Raw genomic sequence first — 15,668 nt, 5'->3', positions numbered from 1 at the left:
GTTCATATCACTGTTTCTTTTAAAGCTTATTGTGTTTTCTGTTACTCTTCTTTTATCTATTACATCACGCTCTTTAAAAGCTATAATTATTGAGTCTGCATTATGTGCTAAGCTTTGTGTTAAGCATCCATCTTATGTGATTTTTTCATGTATGCTTTACAAAACCTTTGAATTACATATTATTATTATTATTACTGTTCTTATCATTTGCATTTTAGATAAAAGAAATTTGAGGTTCAGAGAATTCATAAACCTAAAGTCATTTAGCTCATCATTCATTGTATTTGAACCCAGATCTTCCGGGCAACCCATTATACTCATGTTAATTCCACATGCTCGTATATTCCCTGTAATATGATTTCGAGAGGGCAGATTCTTCTTATACATTTCTCTACACTTTGCTCCTAGCACAGGACCTGTTAAGAAGAATGTAATAACTACTTGTGTTTAGTAAATGAACAACTAGATACATGGGTGGTAGATGTTGCAGGTGGTACCTCCACAGCCTTACCTGGGAATCCAGCTGGTGATCCCAGTCTTTCTGCCTAACTTCCACCTCATTAGGCAAGACCCTTCTCTCTGGCCTGTAACTCTGACTGCAGAAATCAATAACCTGCAAAGTCTTAGCTCCACAGCCCTTATAAAGAAGGGACAAAATCCAGCTCTCACATATTTTTGCCATGACTAATTATTATGTTACCATTTATCAAATACTTCCAGTGTGCTAGTCATTCTTCCAAGTGTTTTACATGCAAATTCATCACAACAACCCTAAAGTAGGTGTTGCTATTGTAGAACGGGGAACTGAAACAGAAAGAAAGAAACCTGCCCTAGCTCTGACAGTGGTACACAACTTGGCCAGAAGTCCAAGTTGGGCAATCTGGCCCCAGAGATCATACTTTCACTCACTACTGAATATTGCCTTTCAACAGCCCATGCAAAGATAAGATGGGAACAATTCCTATTCTAGACAGAAAGAAAATTGAATTTATTTTGTTTTGGAACTTGGGTTCCATTTCTTCAATGGATCTATTGTTGGCTTAGCTGTATTTCCCAGAAATCCTATGGGGCTAGGGATTCTAGTTCAACATGAAGTTGTATTAAACAGCAACATAATGTCTCCTCATGTCTCTGTCTCTTTCTACTCTAATTCTCCCTTTCTCTCTCTCTCTGCTGACGCCCTTAAGCTTTCTGTTCTTTCTCCCTCTTTTCATCTCTTTCTCCCTTGGTCCTTCTCTAGTCCCATAGCTCAATACACATGTTAATAATTTTGAAATTCACTCTTTTAAAAATATAGAATTTGGGCTTTATAAACAAATTTATTTTGATAAAGGTGGGTGGGAGAATCTGCCTCTGTTTGTAGAGTTCTTATGGGAGAGGAGCAGAAGCAGTAACCCTGTCAGGGAAATGCAGACTCCAGAGCCGGAATGAGCCTGTAGCCAATTGGATAATAATTGTGTCATTTATTACCTTATTGTCTAAATTGTGTCTTTTGAGTTTCCTGACTCTTAATCCAAGAAATCTCTTCTCAGTGCTCAGGTGGTAAATTATTTATCCACCTTTCTTTCTCTTTCATTAACTTTGTCTTCCTATGGGAATGCAGCAGTTACTAGCAACTTGCCCCAGAAAGTACAGTAGCAGAGCTGGGGCGGTTAACCCTGAACATTCCCAGGGATTTCACATCATGGTGGCTATTTCCAAGTCACCATAACTTGAAAGGGTAAGAATCTATGCTTTAGAACCAGAGTGTGTAGATTGAAATCCCAGCTCTGCCCCTTAAAAAGTGTGGGCTCATGGTGCCTGGGTGGCTCAGTGGTTTAAAGCCTCTGCCTTTGGCTCAGGTCATGATACCAGGGTCCTGGGATAGAGCCCCATATAGGGCTCTCTGCTCTGCAGGGAGCCTGCTTCCCTCCTCCCCCTCTGCCTGCCTCTCTGCCTGCTTGTGATCTCTCTCTCTGCCAAATAAATAAACAAAATATTAAAAAAAAAACTGTGGGCTCTTAGATGAATTACTGATTTTTCTTATCCGTAAAATGGGAATGATAATAATATCTACCTTATAAAGCTATGGGGATTGTATGCATAATTCATGTGTGAAGAGTTCCCAGCACATGCCAATACTTCATAAGTGTTTGCTTTTGCTGTTGTGATTGTTACTGGGAGAAGGAGTAATTGTTGGTGAGAAGGCCTGGTTAAAAGGAAAATGATCCTTTTGAAATCTTCCATTTATTTTCATTGACTCCTTAGTTTTACCTCATAAAACATTTCTTGATCAGAGTCATTATTCTGAGGACCAGAAAAGAAACAAGAACCCAAATTAACTAACTAACTAAAAGATGGATAGATAGATAGATAGATTAGATAAATTAGATAAATAGACAGACAAATAGATAAAGACTTTCCCATCGCCCAGCGGCTTACATTCTCGTTGGTAAGTTGGGCACGTTAGTAGGCAAATCTAATAAAATGTTACCTGCTTAGATAAACAAATGCAGAACATTAAAGGAGACCTCATTGGAAGGGGAATGTCCAGTCTCAAACTACGTCAAAGATGAGTAAGTTGGGAATAGGTGAATTGAGATAGGAATGAAATTCCAAGGTGAGCCTGAGCACAGCATGGTACAGTAAAACAGCATGCAGTCAGTAAAGCACTAAAGCCATGAGGTATTGCCAGTTCAGCAGAGAATTTAGAGGATGAGGCAGGTAAGTTGGGGTCAAGTCATGGATGGAGTGCCAAGTATTCTTGGATTTTACATGAAAAGTTCCCAATGGAATTCACAGTTTCTATCTCAGGTAATAAAAACTCAGATGAATGGTTCTTCAAGCTCTCCCATAAAGAGCTCTCTTGACAAATAGATTATTCACTGTGGCTATAATTATGAGGTGAGCACCTTATCCAAGAAGGTGGCCCGTTTCCAGCTTGAACTAATTTGGATGTGGAGAGAGAGTTCTGCTATTGGTACCCAAAATTCCTCCAAAGTTCAGTGACTTAAAATGAAAATTTATTGCTCTTTTCTTGTTCTCATGGGTTGAGTTGGCTCAGTTGAGTGATTCTCACTTGATGCTGGTCATGAAATTGCAGTTGTACATTGGCTGGGATGCAGCATCTCAAGTCTCAGCAATGCTGGTTGTCTCAGATGGCTCACTCACATCGTGGGGCGATGATGTTGGCTGTTGACTGGGATCTCAGTCGCACTGTTGACCACAGCCTCTCCAGAAGGCTTGGACTTTCTTGCAGAATGGTAGCTGGGTTCCAAAAAGGAATTTCCTAAGAGTAAACATTCCAAGTAGCCCAAGCAAAAACTGAAAAGCAGCCACACTACATCAGCATTACTTTCACCACATCCTCTTGCTCAAAGCAGTCATAGAGCTCACCCATATTCAAAATAATGGAAAAATGGACAATCTCTTGATGAAGGAGTGGCAAGAATCCACTGTAAAACAGTGGGGCTAAAAGATATTATTGAGACTGTCTTTGAAAAATACAGTCTGTCACATTGGCATAAAGAGGACACTCCCAAGGATTGTTTTAATAATTTATTCTCAATAAGAATATGTGTTCTGAGAGACCTTGATGTTTCAGACAAAGGGAGAAGCCCAGAGCTCACACTAAAAGGGAACCAAAATACTTCTGAGGGCTCTTGCATTGAGGAAAGAACACTGGACTAGAGGACTAGAGACACCTAGGTTTGAGTCTAGCTCTTCTACTTATTAGCTGAGTGGCCTTGAGTGAATTACTTCTTTCTGAACCTCAATTTCTTTGAAAAGTAATAACATGAAAAGAAAATCTCAAAAATTTCTTTTTCAGAGACATCTGGAATTTCAATGATCCTATAAGGGGTTTATTTCATTGCAACTGTGTCCAATCTCATTAAATTTTTTTTTTATCAACTGACTTTCTTTATGGGAGTATGGTGACCATAATAGTCCCAGTTTGTCCAGAAGAGTCCTAGATTAAGCTTGTTGTTTTAACACAATTATGAATAGCTCCCCATTTCACTTTCAAAACTGTCACACTTTTGATAATAAATGGTATGATCACCTTTGCCATAGGGCATAGGGTAATGACCATTACTTTCTGTGATTATGCTTACAAAGGGCCTATTTCATCACTGAAAATTTACTAGGTACAAGTAATGATTAAATCTAGTTTCTTCTGATCATAAGTAACATAATTGAATTTAAATAACAAGCTAAAAATGGAAAGTACCGGATAAATACTAAAATATCTTGTAGAAGTTAGGGACAGCTAGGTCTGAAACAAGACACAGCACCAGGCAGTACTATCCTTAAGTCTCTGAAATTTGTCTTATTTTCTTTCTTTCCAGACTGGCTTTCTCTGCTTCTTCAAGTACACAGTTGTAAGAAGATGGCTGTGCCACATTTACCATGTGGGGTTCCCTCAGTTACAGCCATGTACAGAGACTAACTTGTTACCAATTTCAAATTCCTTGGAAAGAAAATGTGACTAGTCTACCCCCTGGTCCAAACTGCTAGGAGTTAGATGAAGGACCAAGAAGAGAATTAGGGGCCCATCCAGTGGCCCATCCAGAGAAAGTGATTGTGTTAGTCCTGGTCCCCTAAGAAGCAAATGCCAAAACAAGATTAAATTGGATAAAGTGTATTAAGGAAATTGTTGTGATAGAGAATGGTAAAGGAGCTAAACAAGAGCCATTAGAAGTAAATATGACCCCAAGTGAAGGAGAGAGAAAGAAGGAAGGGATTGAGGGGTGAAGAAGGGAGGGAGAGAGGGTGGAAGTATTTTAGATGGTTTAGGTCCAAGTTTTAAGTGTCAGGGAGAGTTTAGCAAGTCCACTGTAGAGTCCTCAAGCCAAAGTTGCCCACCAGGGGAGATCTTAGTCAATTAGGAGGAAGTCTGACTTAGTGTCCCTGCTGGACTCAGCCATTGACTAGAAGTAGTCTTTGGAAGCAGTGGCCTTCGAACAAACATGGAGGGCACTTGAGAGCTCAACAGCTTGGACTCTTGGTGGATAATACTCTTAGTTGAACATCTAAAAGGTGCATTCCCATGCCACAACAATGGTCATTAAGAACAGAGTAAATACATAAAAGGTATCTAGTGTAGCTGGTTTCCCGAAGTGGCTTGAAGGACGCCCAAAGTCTGAGTAAAAGTTTCTATTCTAGACCCAATAAGAAGACAAGGCAGGGGAAATAATAGAAGGCAGAAGAATGAGACTGGAGGCTGGAATTGGGAGACTCTAAGATCAATCATACTTTCCTTCGGCAAAGATCAATTGACTATGTGCTATATACAGGGTTCCAGGTTCTGTACTGCAGTGGTGATGAAGGCAAGGATTCTCTCTGTGGTCTAAGGAGGACTTACAGACCAGTCAAGCAACAACAGTATTCTATGATGTGTTACTACAGAGATAAACATAAGATGCTGAGGTTGCACAAAGGGTAGACACTTAACCCTGATGAGTATCAGGCTACCAAGGAAGGCTGAGAGGGACCTTAATAGTCTCCAGTCTAGCTGTACCCTCATGTTACATCTGAGGTAGGCAAAGTGTCTTGATCAAGGTCAAGGCACTCTGCTGGTCATTGAGGGAGTTTTAGAACTCAGAACTCTTGAGTTCTGTCTTATCTATGTCCTGCATCTGATGGCAACCTAATTCCTGCCAGTTCTAGGTAAGCATCCATTCCTCCCAGCAGAGCCAAGGGTTGTTAATTTTTGCTTTCAACCTATCAACACCACCACCAGAAATATAGATGATTAAAAACCACGCTGAGGATGCTACCTTTTAGAACTCTTTGAGGGCTTCTGAACAATCAGGAAACTTTAGCCTGTATTTTCAGAATGTGCTGTCAGGGAAGGTCATCTGAATCATATCCATCAAATGTTGGGGATGACTCACCGTCAAACAAATCTCACTTTTAAAAACTTGCCTTTATAAATACACAAGAAGAAATAACTTCTGTTGTTTTTGAGAGGGTTCTTCATTTCCTCTACCTCCCCTCCTGGTTCTCACTTTGAGGCCCCCAAACAAAAGGCCTATAGAAGAGGTACATACTTCCTAGCTGTCCCCAGCATGACTGGCTTCAGATACCCAAGATAACCCCAGAGCAGCTGCCCTCCCTTCATTTTGTTCTTCCCTGGCCTTACTGGGGCTGACTCACTAAAGCCTGAAGGCTTTGCCTCCTCAGGGTTATGGCCTGTGGGGAAGGGAAAGAGCTGCTGGCTGCAGCCAGTGGGTAATTAAAGATATGCATGCAGCCCAGTGAGTGGCTGTTGCACAGTCAAGGCTTGTTGTCAATTGAGGCCAAAGAGGGAATATTCTTAAAGAGAAGCCTGGCTGCCTTTCTCTTATTGGGTCATCATCAGGAAGAGAATCTTTCTGGCCACTCTATTAGGTACACTTTCTTCAGTGGTTCTCTTATCTGAACTTTTCCATGTTGGAAGGAGGGGTTTGCAGGAACAACACAGTTTATCCATCCTTTAGTCTTCGGGAAAGCTTTATTCCATTTTTCTAGAAAAACCCATACACTAGGTCCCTAACCATGCTGCACCCTTTTGGCATATAACTTCAAGAGGAGGAGCGCCTGGGTGGCTCAGTCGGTTAAAGCCTCTGCCTTCGGCTCAGGTCATGATCCTAGAGTCCTGGGATCGAGCCCCGCATCAGGCTCTCTGCTCAGCAGGAGCCTGCTTCCTCCTCTCTCCTTGTCTGCCTCTCTGCATACTTGTGATCTCTCTCTGTCAAATAAATAAATAAAATCTTAAAAAAAAAAAAAAAAAAAACTTCAAGAGGAAAAACAAACAACTATATCAAGCAGACTTCCACTGTTTAGGCCAAGTAGTGGCATATCTCTTTCCTCCCACATCTACCTTTTTAAAAAAAAGTATATTCTGGGGCACCCAAGTGGCTCAGTGGGTTAAGAGGCTGCTTTTGGCTCAGGTCATGAACCTGGTGTTCTGGGATCGAGCCCACATTGGGATCCTTGCTCTGTAAGGAGCCTGTTTTTCTCTTTCTCCCTCTGCCTGCTTGCCTGCCACTCCCCCTGCTTGTGCTCTCTCTCTCTCTCTCTCTGTGTCAAATAAATAAAATTTTTTTTAAAGTCTATTCTTATAGAAAATACAGAAACAAATGAATTCCTGTAATTCTTCCTCCCAAGATTTTCACTGCTAACATTTTGGTGTATGTTCTCCCATGGTTTTTTGCCTAAGCCAAATATATACACATATATATGTATACACATGCTGGAACAAAGTTAATCTGGAGCATACTTCTACGTTAATGTACTTTTATACTGTTATTTTTAATGGCTGTATAATATTTTATTATATACGTATATCATGACTAATTTAACTAATATTCTATTGGATATGTAGATTGTTTCCTGTTTTCACGAAAGCCCCATTGATCTTCACTTCAAATCCCTCTTAGTACAGTGGAAATTTAACTGAACAAAATAGAAAAATGTTGGCTACTTTTTCTAAATCAGTAGTAGTCATCGAGGGGTGTCCTCCAGGAGACAGTTGGCAATACCTGGAGACATTCTTAGTTATTAAAACTAGGGAACTACTCCTGGCATCTGGTAGGTAGAGAACAGAGATGTTGCTAAACATCCTATAATGTATAGACAGCTTGCCACAACTAAGAATCATCCAGTCTAAAATGTCAATTGTGCATGCTCTTAACATTGGTCTAATTGTAGTTATACACTTCAGTGAACTGTCAATCAGAGGACCTCCATGTTAATCCCCTTCTTCATAGTTCCTTATCCTCACGTTTTTCACTTTATTTCATCAAATACAAATAGAACACTCAGCCGGACACAGAAGTGACAAAATGCAACTTCTTCCATGCACAGAATCACACCTTGCCCTGCAAAAGCTCTTTTCCAGAGCAGTGGAAACTGTGCTTTTCCTTGTCCATGTTGCTCTTAGCATCTAAACTCTCCAGTTTTTATTCAAGTACTCAGTCTGCAGTCACGTGCTCTTAACATTCTCCCCTCTGGAAAAAAGCTTTCCTTCAAACCTCCACCCATCCCCCTCAGGTCTATGGCAGTCACCCCTTCCCATATGCTCCCAGAACTTTGGTATATAATTTTAATGATAATGATCTGTTTACTTACCTGTTTCCCACATTAGACTGTGGGCTCCTCAAGGGAAAGGAAAGTGTCTCATCAATCCCCATCTCCTTAGTTTCAGTGCCTCAATAAATGTTTGGTGATTGAATTAATGGTTGAATGAAAGCCCCTTTGGAAAGTCAGGTGCCTTCAGGTATTGCTGCCCAACACTCATCATGAGGACTAAGGCAACACAGAGAAATGTCCCTTCATAATAATGTTCAGCGGAATTTTTTCAACATCATGTAAAATCAAAAAGATCTCATCCTATTTTCTACCAGCATTAGCCAGCTTTTAGGATTCCCAGCAATTAGTATTTCCCAGTTGTCAGTATTTATCTCATGACTGTTCATGGGAAATTCTTTAGAAATGTCCCAAATATAGTTGCAAAGGCAATCCAACTTCCACAGCAAATTCCACGTGGCTATTTAGTTTTTGCTTATTTATTTTCCACTTGTGATACATTGACAACTGAGGTTAGGGTATTTCCAGAAATCACAAACCAGTTCTGGTTTTTGTTCTCAGAGATCAGTTCAAAAATTATCACCCTTTTCCTACCTTCAGACCCGTCTCCCCAGCTGGCTACAACTGCCAAGTATTTGCCCAATTCAAGTTTAACCCCAATTGTGGTTGCTCTCCATCTCTCAGCCCCTTGAAAACCAAGTCTCAAGCAAAGGAAGTCAGAACCATCTTTCTTCCTAGTCATCACAGGATAAGTGTGACGCGTTCTACAGTATGAGTGGAAGGGTCTGAAAGCACAATTTGCAAACCTCATAGTGCCTCTTAAGTTGAGATATTCTGCCTTTAGAAGTCCCTTCTAAAAAAAAGCATGTCCCCGGGAGGCAGGAAAGAAAAGGGATGGAATGGTATCTTCATAAAAAAGGAATGGAGTTTAAGGACTTAAGTACTGAGAAAGTTCCTGGCAGGAGAGGATGGGAGAGTGGAGTTATGACGTGAAATGTAAAGAGAATCAGAAGGGATTTGTTTGGGAACCAGATATCAGACCATTTTCAATATAGAATGACTTAAGTGTCCAGAAGGTAAAAGCATATGCTCACAAACTCCACTGGGGCACCTATTGTTTCCAGGTTATGGGGTGACATTGTATTAATAACAACAGTTAATATATGGGAATGTGACATGTATCTGGCATTATACTTACAAATATTAACTCATTCAGCACTCATTACAACTTTATAAGGTAAGATTATGATTATTCTCATTTTAAAGATATGGAAATTGAAGCATTGAGAGGTTAGGGAACTTGCCCCAGGTCACATAGCAATGCAGGAGTAGACCAAATTGAAGAGTCAAATGAGAAACAGAAGGATACAAAGCGATTTGGACCTTCTTTTACCAGGGCACATATTATAATAACAATATCTTTTTAAATAGTGATTTAGAGTTCATCCAGAGCTTGTGTACTCATAATTCCAAGTGAGCCAAGGAAAAATAAAATGAACAATTGAGCTTACTTAAAGAAAAACACATCAGTTAATACATGTGAGTGCTTCCCCACATTTTTCTCTGCATTTAGAGACACATAGTAATTTTACGAAAACTCAATTTATATTGCTGTGCATTCTGTTATTTCTTGAAAACTATTGTGGATATCCTTCCATTTTATGCCAATAAATATTAACCTACATTATAATTGATAATCACTGCCTAGTATTCTGAAGTATGGAAATAACATGATTTATTAAAACAATACTATAATTTTAAGCACTTAGGTTATTTTAATATTTTTACTATTATAAGCCACGCTAGAATAAATACTTTTATTTACCTTCTTAATTGCTTCCTTGGGATACATTCTGAGAAGTGGAATTTCTGGGTCAAAAGTCAAAATAAATAAATCAGGGCTTTAGTATATGTTAACAGATTTCCTTCTGGAAAGATTACAGCAATATATAGTCACACCAGAAGTTCACATGGAGTTCATTTCTCCACACCCTAGATGACATTAGATTATTATAATTTTTGTTTGTGTGTTTGTCTTGTCAACTTGATAAGACAAAAGCAACATTTTCATTATTGATTTAACATCATTACTCTTTTTATTGAGGGAAACTTCCCATTTCTTTTTTTTTTTTTAATATTTTATTTATTTATTTGACAGACAGAGATCACAAATAGGCAGAGAGGCAGGCAGAGAGAGGCGGGGGAAGCAGGCAGGGAGCCCGATGTGGGGCTCCATCCCAGACCCTGGGATCATGACTGGAGTCGAAAGCAGAGGCTTTAACCCACTGAGCAACCCAGGCGCCCCATGGGAAGCTTCCTGTTTCCGTTTTCATTTTTCTAATGAAGAGACTTATAATGTCAAAGGCATAAAATTCCCTCTATCCATTTTGCTTTACTTATTTGAAAGATACACATATTTATATTTACCTTTCCAATGGTTACTCTGAAACTTTTAACACATACATTCAAATGTATTTCTCTAATGCGTAGAATTAATAAGTATCTCTCCTTCTGAAAAGCTAAGGACTTTAGCTTATTTTTACATTTATCTGATTTCCCTACCTCCACCACCAAGTGCAGAAGTTTATTTTCTACCTATAGTTATTCAGTCTATAGTCCATCAACCCACAGTGAAGTTCTTGCAGTCCAGGATGAAGGCAGATAAGCAGAGCAGTGGACAGGAGAGAATAAATTATTTTGCAAATTATCTCAATAAAGAAATTAATATCTCATCATCTCACTTACTCACGGCATATTAGTCAGTGTGCTTCTCCAGTGAAACAGAACCAGTAGAATATTATATATATATATAGAGAGAGAGAGAGAGATTGAGAGAGAGAGAAGACTTATTATAGGAACTGGCTCATGTGGTTATGGAGGCTGAAAAGTCCTGCCGTCTGCTGTCTGCAAGCTGGAGAACTAAGAAGTCCAATGTTGTAAATCAATCGAAGTCCGAAGGGCTAAATGACTGGGAGCTAATGGTTTGAGTCCCAGTTTGAGCCCAAAAGCTCATGAAGTGAGAGCACCTAAGTCTAGGAGGAAAAAAAAAAAATAGATATCTCAACTAAAGCAGAGAGGGCAAATTAAATCTTTCCTCAGCTTTTTGATCTATTCAGGCCCTCAGTGGATTGAACGATGCCACACACATTGGGGAAGGAGATCAGCTTTATTCAATCTAATGAATCCTAATCTCTTTCAGAGACATCTTCACATACACACCCAGAAATAGAGTTTTACCACCTATCTGGGCATCCTTAACCCAGTCAAGTTGACACACACAATTAACCATCATGTAAGAGTAGAGGAAAAACAAACAAGCAAAACAAAACAAAATAAAAAAAACAAACAAACAAAAACAAAACAGGCATCCAGAGGGACTAGAACCAAGAAATGGGAACTCAATTTGAAAATTGTTTACACTTCCCACTGCCCCCTCCCTCTCTCCCCTTACCGTCCACCAGCTTCGTTCTAAATCTCTTCTGTCTTAGCCAATCTTACAATGCAGAAATTTCCTTTGAGATTGAGAAGACTGGCAAGGATTAAGACTGGAATCTCTCTGTCCCAATTTCAGATTCCGGTGGCGGGGGGCGGGGGGGGGACCACTATAATTGACTTATTTCAAGTCATGTGACAACCCCTAGATAAATTGACTACAGTTAAGGGCAGGATCACAGAGCAGACATTTGGCTGCCAACCTCTGTGGAGTGTGGTCATTTCCCAGAGAAGAACTGCAGTTCAATGGACACCCATTACAGAGTAGAACATCCAGAAAAGCAAAAGCATTAAGATAAGGACATGAAAGTGTGGATGAGATGGTCAACAAGTGTATGGATTTTTATCTGAGTAGCCTTTTCAAAATATGCCTCTCTGGGCTCTACCCAGACCTACTAAACAATCTCTGGGGGGAAAGAAAAGGGTCAATAATCCCACCTAGATAAGTTGAGGCCTGTGGAAGGGAAATTATTTGCCCCAGGTCACTCAGCAATTAAAAACACAACTGGAATTTGGTAGAGAATGTGACTCTTGATCTCAGGGTCATGAGTTTGAGCTGCATATTGGGCATAGAGCTTACTTAAAAAAAAAAAAATACAACTGGGATTAGAACCCAAGACTTTCTAATAAAAGCCTGTCTATGTCAACGATGCCAAACTCACACATGCCAGAGCCAGGGCCTGGGTACATAGAAGACTGGGAAATTCATATGTGTTCTTGCAAATGGGAAATGAAGCTGGAAAAATGCAAATGTTCTGGGAATGCAAAATTGCTCCAGGAAGGAGATAAATTTTCCTAGATTTTATTATCAAAATGCTCTAAGCTTTAACAGCTTTTCTAGTCTGTAGAGTCTATTCTCTGGGCTCAAACCAATCTGCTCTAGTCAAGGGAATAGAAGGATTTGGAGTATTTGGTTCCCTAATCACTGTGGTTGGGGATGTGGGCAAAGGTCATTGGAGTGACCTTAGAATTCTCTCTTCTACTTCCTGGTATTTCTCCACTATATACCTATCAAACATCCTATAAATTTTAAAAATTGGAACTTAAGTACATAGAATTGAATTAATCATAATGGTTCTTGACTCACTGTCACCGTCGGTCCAAGCATGACCTTCTTTCCTTCTTACCTTGTTTCAACAATATAATAAGCCTCTCTGAACCCACCACCCAACACCAATGCCAGTGCCTTGGTAATAACTGACACATACCTGTGCCTTCCTTCTCCCACCCACCTCCCTACCCCTTCCATCCAACATAGCCAACCTTATTCCTGTGTTCATCATTCATTTGCTTTTTCTTTTTATGTGGTTCTATCTCAACTATATATATTCCTAATAAACATTTTTTAAGTTAGTTATTTTTAACTTTATAAAAAGGCACTATACTGTTTATAATTTCTGTACTTACTATATTTTACCTAAAATTATATTGCTGAAGGGGAAAAGGGTGACTTCACAAAGGAGAAGCTTGATAGACACCATCTTAATCAAGGGGTCAAAGTGCTCTTCATCAGCAATGGGACAAATCAAAACCATGTGCTTGGTAGGATGCAATGAAAAGAACACAGCACTGCTTCTGGAATATTCCTGCCAAAGATACATAACCTGAATCTAATCGTGAGAAAATATCAGACAAATGTCAATTTGTCGCATCAAGGGACATTCTGTGAAATGACTTTGCTATAATCTTCAAAAGTGTAAAAGTCATGAAAGTCAAAGAAAAATTGAAAAATAGTTCCAGATGAAAGAGACCGAAACAAACACAACAGCTGCTAAATACAACATGTGACTCTGAACTAGACTCTTTTGGTCTAAAAAGCCATTCTGGAATACCTCAAAAAACTTAAATGAGGTTTGAGGATTGCATGGTGGTCAAACATTAATGTAATTTCCTGATTATGATGGCTGTATTGTGGTTGTGTAAAAGCATGCCCTTGTATGTAGAAAATATACCCTAGAGTATTCAAGGATGATGGAGTATCAGATTGGCAACTTAATCTAAAATGGAGCAGGGGAAAAAAAAAAAAGGCATTTGGACTGTACTTGTAACTTTTTATAAGTTGAGTTGGCTTTGAAACAAACAAAATAAACACAAAAAGCATATTGCTAAGATTCATTCAGATTTTTGCATATTGCTGTCATATGTTTTGACTACGGTACATTTATTCACTCTCCCACTGATGGGAGGAGGAGTCAGGCCTGAGAGTTTATATGATCAGGCTTAGGTCATACAGCCAGTAACCATCAGAGAGCAAAATGTCCCTCTAAGCCTTTGGCACCCCCAAGTCAGCGTTTCTTTTACCAGGTTGTAAGGAGAATGCTTGTTGGCATGATTATCATCACTAAAAATCCTCTATGGTAAATGGTAGTCACTGCTGATTAACCAGGAAGGGACATGGGAAGGAGAAAGGTTGATGAATCTTCAACAACTCTAACTCAGGCTTGAAGAAATTTCACAGTTAAACACCTATTAGCTGAGGTGGGAAGGGTTAGGGGGTGAAGGAAGAAGTGAACCAGATGGGCACCTATTAACTGCTCCTATTAACAATCAGAACCATTTTTAATCTTCTGAACCCCTTCCGATGTGAGAGCCCATTGCACCTTAGCCATGGTTCACACACACCCGATAACCAAGTTTGACCGCACATACAAGGAAACACTGATGCAATCATTTCTCTAGGTATGGACAAGAAATAGAGATTCTACAGGAAAGAAACACAGGTTAGTCAAGATTGTGCAGGGCTGAAAGATGGGAATGCGTAGTGTCATTAGGACTGGTGTATATGCAGTAGGTGACATAGCATCTGGTACCAGACTAGGGCAAAATTGATGCTGGATACATTTTCTCAAACCCTCAGGAAAGCACGAAGAAATTCAGAACAGAATAAGGTATTGCTATTACTGGCGACAAGGAAGCTCAACCATAGAAAGCCCTAGACATCCACAGATATGGGCCAGAACCCAGGTTTTGCCCAATCCCTTCACATTATTTTTTCTCTTTGATCATTTGTTTTCTCAACTCCATATGAGAGGATTTAATTGCTTGATCTTCTACAGTCTTCCAGTTCAGATATTCCATGAGTGCTCCTATATAGCACAGAATGGGACCAAAACTCTTCCAAAGACAAAAGAATGGTCTTCCTCTGTCCCTTCCTCACACAGTCTCTGGACACTCTATGGAAATGTCATTTTCCATCCAGCTACATGTTATTTAGAGCAAAGAGGCCGCACAACGTCGAGTACTATTTCCCAAGATGGTCCCACAGGCCACTAGTCTCATAAGATTACCTTCCCAGGGGCACCTGGGTGGCTCAGTAGGTTAAAGCTTCTGCCTTCAGCTCAGGTCCTGATCCCAGAGTCCTGGGATCTAGCCCCACATTGGCCTCTCTGCTCGGTGGGGAGCCTGCTTCCCCCTCCCTCTCTCTGACTGTCTCTCTGCCTACCTGTAATCTCTGTCAAATAAATAAATAAAATTTTTTTAAAAAAAGATTACCTTCCAAAAAAGCTTCATAGTGTCACAGAAAAGACCCCATTCATAATAATAATGAAAGATGAAATATCTAGAAATAATTTTTTTAGTATTTATTTATTTATTTATCTCTCTATCTTGAAAAGGAGCAGGGAAGGACAGAGAAAGGGAGCAAGAAAATCTCAAGCAGGCTCCATACCCAGTACGGAGCCCACGTAGGGCTTGATCCCACAGCCCTTAGATTGTGACCTCAGCCAAAATCAAGAGTTGGATGCTTAACCTATTGAGCCAGTGAGGCACCCCTTGAAATAAACTTAATAAGAAATGTCTATAGAAAGATCTATATAATGAAAATCTTTAAATCCTCTTGAGGGATTCAAAAGGCTCAAATGAATGGAAAAAAAAAAGCATCCTATATTGTTGGAAAGGAAGCTGCAACCTCAAAAAGATGTCAGTTCTCAGTAGGTAATCTATAAGATTAAAACAATTCCATAAATATACCAACTGAAGTTTTTAAGAAGTCAGACAATCTAGCTCCATCGTTTATTTGAAAAATAAACAAAAATATATAGCCAGGAAAATTCTGAAAAAGAAAAGTAACATGGGAACAAGTCTATCAGATATTAAAACATACTATAAAGCCTTAATAATTAACT

The sequence above is a fragment of the Mustela nivalis genome (assembly GCF_964662115.1).
Source record: "Mustela nivalis genome assembly, chromosome: 9".
In the NCBI taxonomy this organism is placed as follows: Eukaryota; Metazoa; Chordata; class Mammalia; order Carnivora; family Mustelidae; genus Mustela; species Mustela nivalis.
This window is presented reverse-complemented; position numbering follows the sequence as displayed.